The sequence below is a fragment of the Myotis nattereri genome, assembly GCF_964212035.1.
Source record: "Myotis nattereri genome assembly, chromosome: X".
Classification (NCBI taxonomy): Eukaryota; Metazoa; Chordata; class Mammalia; order Chiroptera; family Vespertilionidae; genus Myotis; species Myotis nattereri.
In genome coordinates, this window is record NC_138078.1 from 85,864,185 (window position 1) to 85,869,814 (window position 5,630).

General features: G+C 49.3%; 1 pseudogene across 1 annotated transcript; it reads right to left on the reverse strand.

Annotated features, from left to right (window-relative positions):
- Positions 1 to 237: 237 nt before the first annotated feature.
- LOC308511746 (enhancer of mRNA-decapping protein 3-like) lies at positions 238 to 2,009 on the reverse strand (annotated as a pseudogene). Its single transcript has 2 exons — positions 971 to 2,009; positions 238 to 248 (listed from the first exon to the last, which is right to left on the reverse strand). The product of its transcript is annotated as an enhancer of mRNA-decapping protein 3-like (transcript).
- Between the last annotated feature and the right edge of the window lie 3,621 nt (positions 2,010 to 5,630).

Here is a 5,630-nt window from a genome sequence, read left to right on the forward strand (position 1 = left end):
TTTCCTCTCTTCCCCCAACAACCCCCAATAAAGGCCATGTCCATGGAAAAAATTATAAAACATGCAATAACTGACAATTTAGTGAGAAGCACTGACCTCTTTTCCCTTAGACTGCCAACTTAAAAAATGACAACAGCCAACACAATAGCTATCCAGTGTGAATGAATAAAAATTATACCTATTTTTCATGTCAGATCAGCAAAAAATATATTTTGGTGTGCCACAGAATTTTAGTAGTTAGTCTGTGTCTGCAATGACATGAGAAAGGTTGAAAATCACTGTTCTAGTATCTTAATCTCTCAACCCCACCCAATTAGAAGCCATCTCTTCCTTTTTCACCTGGTCAAACAGCTTATTGCCTCTGATGACACTGCTGCTTCTGGCTTAGTAGCATTAGTTATTTTGCATTTCTCAGGTTTTCTCTACCATAACATAACCTCTTTCAGGGTGCATTGTCCACATTTTCCAAGCAACCTAACTTAATGGCTCATTAATGACAGCCTTCATATGTATGTTTATTGAACATCTTCCCTATCCCAGCTACTTTGTTAGTGAGGGGGACCAAAATTTGCTACCACCCCCAAAAAAATACCCGAGATGTTGATATTTTTTGTTCTCACAAATAAAAAAATATATATGATCTGTCCTCTCACAGAAGAAACAAACCCGAAAGAGAAAAAAAATTAACAATAAAGTCCATGAAGCTTCACATCCTCTTAAAGCATTCATTGTCAAGTTCAGTGTCATGAGCAACAGGGAACTACCGGGTCTGGCCTGCCCAGAGTCCCTCTAGGCCAGTGGTTCTTAACCTTCTAGCCCTTTAAATACAGTTCCTCATGTTGTGACCCCAACCATAAAATTATTTTCGTTGCTACTTCATAACTGTAATTTTGCTACTGTTATGAATCATAATGTAAATATCTGATATGCAGGATGGTCTTAGGCAACCCCTGTGAAAGGGTCGTTCGACCGCCAAAGGGGTTGCGGCCAACAGGTTGAGAACCATTGCTCTGGGCAGAGTGTAGTGGGATTACGAACTTGCAGCCAACGGGTTAGTGGTAGTTGATCCCCACCTCCTGGAACACCTGATGGGGAATGCCAATGTCGCACAAACAGACACGGCCCGCATGCTCTCCCACTGGGAGAGGCAGTCCCAGAGCCAGTGACCACTTGGCATCAATGCCCTGTTCGGCTTCATGCACTGGATGATCTATGCTGAGTACTGGTACCCGGTTCTGGTTGGCCCAAGCCACAGCTGCCTTGTACCAGGGCTGATACCACAAGAAGGCGTTCTCAGGACAATCCAGACAGTTGATCACCAGGTCCACTAGTAGGCAGATCTTTGAGACTAGATACTTGTTGGCCTTGGGTCTTGCTGAAGAGAGCTCATTGGTGATGGACTCAAGCATCTTGACAAAGTTGGGTAGGAAGAGGGTCACCTGGACATCATGGTTGGCTAGGTGCCTTCCACAGCTGATACCCTGAGCCCCCTTCACATGGGGCCCACATAGCATAGCCCCTGCAGGCTTCTGGTGAACATTTTTGGGATTCAACCTGTTGGATCCTCCAAGTAGAGTCAGTGCCATCTGACTGGCTCGCACGCCTGTCATCTCCAGTCTCCGCTCCAGAGTCAACCCATGCTTTTCAGCCACAGAAAACAGCTTTTTATGTAGCTCATAGGAAACACTTGGGACAACCAAGCCAGAGTCTGTGCAGAACTCCTTGCTCACATTGTGGGGGACTGTGATCCGTGCGTAGACTATGGGCTCTGACTCCAGGATGTTCTCATCATGACGGTCTCGAGTAGGCCTTTCATTTGGGATACCCCTGGAATGGGTACCACTTTTCCTCCCAAATGTATCAATCTCCTCAAACACAGCTGCCTTGTCAAATAGGGTAAGGTTCCCTTCAAAATCAAAATCTGTGTCTGGGATCTCTTCAATATCATCCCCAAAGCACCCATCATCTTTATTCTTCATTTGGCCACACTTTAAACCATTTTTCTTTGGAGTTGCTGCTGGGAGCCGGTCCATCCTTGCTGCTTGACACAGTTTCTGCAGGGAGGAAACATCTGCACAGCATATGTTTCAAGGGACCTGGTGTATATGGCATACTGTTCTTAATATGTTTGCTCACCTTCTTGGCGCTATGTGTTTTAACCAAGGTCACCTCTCTGAGAAAGGTTGTTTCCCAGGGAAAGGATTTTCCCCTGAAGTTAGGGAGGGAATAAAACCCCTTAACTAAGTGCCAGGCGGGTAATTAATCACTTTAACTACGAACAATCACGCTTAAGCTACATAAACTTTACTCCCTGGAATGGAGATAAGAAATGCCCTAACCTTTGGAATAGAGACTGATAGGATTGGAATCAACTGGTATAAATACAGATGTAACAAGACAACAGGACACAGAACCTAGAGACACAGAACCTAGAGACAGAACCTAGCGAGAGAACATGGCAAAAGATCCTGGACAGAACCTGGCTACAGAACTTGGCTAGAGAACCTAGACAGAACCTTGGCCCTGCCACCATGGCTTTGTCCAGAAGAACATCCGAAGGTCTCCTGGAAGATCTCCCAGTCTAATTAGCATATTACCCTTTTATTAGTACAGATAGAGGCCTGGTGCACGGGTGGTTTGCCCTGAAGGGTATCCTGGATCAGGGTGGGGGTTCCCTTGGGGTGTGGGGTGGCCTGGGAGAGGGGCCTGTGGTGGTTTGCAGGACAGCCACACCCCCATGGCTTGAGGGTCCCCGCTGGGGGTGTGTGGCCAGCCTGGGTGAGGGGCTGAGGACTGTTTTCAAGCTGGCCACACCCACTTCAGGTGTGACAGGGGGCGGGGCCACAACCTCCCTATCCACCCTGCTCTGTGCGTGACGGGGGGAGCTCCCCACACCCCTGATGGGCCGGCTCTGTATTGTGACAGGGGTGGCACCACAACCCCCTGATCCGCCCTGCTCTGTGCGTGACAGGGGGTGGCGCCGCAACCTCCCCATCGACCCTGCCTTGAGTGTGACAGGGGGCGGCGCCCCAATCCCCCATCGGCCTTACCCTGAGCGTGACTGAGGGTGGCATCGCAACCTCCTGATCCGCCCTGCTCTGTGCATGACAGGGGGCGGCGCCCCAACTCCCCAATCGGCCCTGCTCTGAGCCCGACCAGGAGCTGCGGGGCAGGCACCTAGGGATTGGGCCTGCCCTCTACCACCCGGGAGTGGGCCTAAGCCAGCAGGTTGTTATCTCCCGAGGGGTCCCAGACTGCAAGAGGGCACAAGTGGGGCTGAGGGACACCCTCCCCCCCCCAGCCAGTGCACAAATTTTTGTGCACCGGGCCTCTAGTCTTACTAATAAAAGCCAAGGTAGTCCTCAGTCACAAGATGGCTGCTGCACAGCAGGGCACAAGCAGGTGGGTGGGGCTGGGCTTGATGCTATGTACGTGAGGGTGCTGGAGGGACACCGACCAGGAGATGCATGGGGGAGTCCCATGGGGTGTGGGACTCTTGGGCTCGAGAGAGTCGCCCCGCAGGGCTGTGGGACTCCCAGACTCAGGGAAGTCCTGCAGCCTGGCAGTGCTGGCCCCGTGGGCTAAACATCAGGGCAAAGGGCACCGCTCCCACTCCACCTTCCCCTGGGGGAAATGAGATTCAGCTCCAGTGTCGGGATAAACCTGGGGTAGTCGGAGCTGCCCACATTCCACGTCCACCCCCAAGCCTTGACCTGGGGTATGAACATGACAGAAAACCTCCCTGGTCACTGCCTGGTCCCCTCCCCTGAGCTTCTCTCCACACAGGAGCAGTGATTTCATTTCCTGACAAGAAGAGTGACCTCACTTTCTGACAATGGAGCCCAACAGAATGTGGAACCCTGGTAGCCAGGCAGCCATATTTTAAAACAGCCCCTACCCAGTTCATCTCATAGAGACATTCCCACCAAGGCATGTTCTGCTCTTTGCCGCAGTCCCACCACCGTGATAGGCAAAGTGCCAGCCATGACAGCTTCTTCCACCACTGCCGCCTCCGCCAGCTCGGCATGGGGGAACCCAGAGGTAACCCAGGGAGGCCCAGGGCAGTTTTCTTAGAGCCAGGCCACCACTCTCATCCCCCTCACCAGCTCCGTGTCCCCTGGGGTGCCAACTCCACAGGCTGCGGGTGTTATGCCCAGAGCTCGGGGTCCCCAATAATCCACCACCAGGGAGCCTCCTCCGATGCAAAAGCAACGAGTCTTTATTGATCCGGCACAGCGGTGAGGCGAGAGAGCGTGTCCCAGGAGAACAAAGGTTATATAGGGCTAGCTATTTGGGGTGGGCTTTAGGGGTGGCGTGAGTTACAGAGATTGGTCAGGGTTTTACAGCATAAGGGTCAGGAAGTGACCATCACATTCTGAAGGTTGGAGCCGTCCTCCACTATAGCCTTATTAGGACCGTAGCTACATTTCTGGAGCTTCATTGGTCCACTCAGGTGGGTGGTTCAGAGAGTTAGGACAATACCAGCATTCTTGTGGTCAGTCTCGGGGGGTGGGGGGCGGCTTGGGCTGAGGGCACAGCCTTGCAAGACAAGATAGAGGAGAGGGAGAAGAGCATGTCTCTGCCTCGTCCTTGAAGAGGGAGGAGGGTGCATTTCTGCTTAGTTCTGCTTAGTTCTTTCAAGTTCCGTTCTGTCCCTTCACGGGACTCCAGGACTCTGGGGAGTCCCGCAGCCCTGCAGGGCGCCGGCTTTGACACTGCGTCCCCAGTGCTGTCACAGACTCTGACAGGAGGGAGGAGGGAGCCAGATACCCACACCCAGGACTTGGCCAATAGTGATATTAAAATATTTCTTCAAATTAATTCCCTTTAAATGTGCACGAATTCATGCACTGGGCCACTAGTTACCAATAATAGTCAAGATATGGAAACAATTTAGATGTCCATTAACAGGTAAATAGATAAAGAAAGTGTGGTATACATAGACAATGGAATATTACTTAGCAAAAAAAAAAAAAAGAATGAAATATTGCCATTTGAGACAACATGGATGGACCTAGAGGGTATTATAGTCAGTGAAATAAGCCAGACAGACAATGGCAAATACTATTTCATGTCACTTATATGTGGAACCTAAAAAACATGAGTAAACAAAACAAACTGATAGGTATAAAAAACCAAGATGGTTGCCAAAGGAGAGATGGGGGGTACAATTATAAAAAAAAATTTAAATAATAAACTAATTCAATGTTTTTTAAAAGAGAGAGAAAATAGCTCACATAGCTCACATTCCATTACTACCTTTGTAGAAAAAAAAAAAAAAGCTGGTTATTTTTATGAAGAATAAAAGAATCAGAATGAAGCTTAGGCTCCTTCCCCTCAACTGTCTAAAGCAGTGGTTCTCAACCTGTGGGCTGCGAACCCTTTGGCGGTCGAAAGACCCTTTCACAGGGGTCACCTAAGACCATCCTGCATATCAGATATTTACATTATGATTCATAACAGTAGCAACATTACAGTTATGAAGTAGCAACAAAATAATTTTATGGTTGGGGTCACAACATGAGGAACTGTATTTAAGGGCCAGAAGGCTGAGAACCACTGACTAAAGGAATTCATATAGGACAACTTCAGGAAGGGAACCTTAGCATATTTACCTTAGCTCATATGGA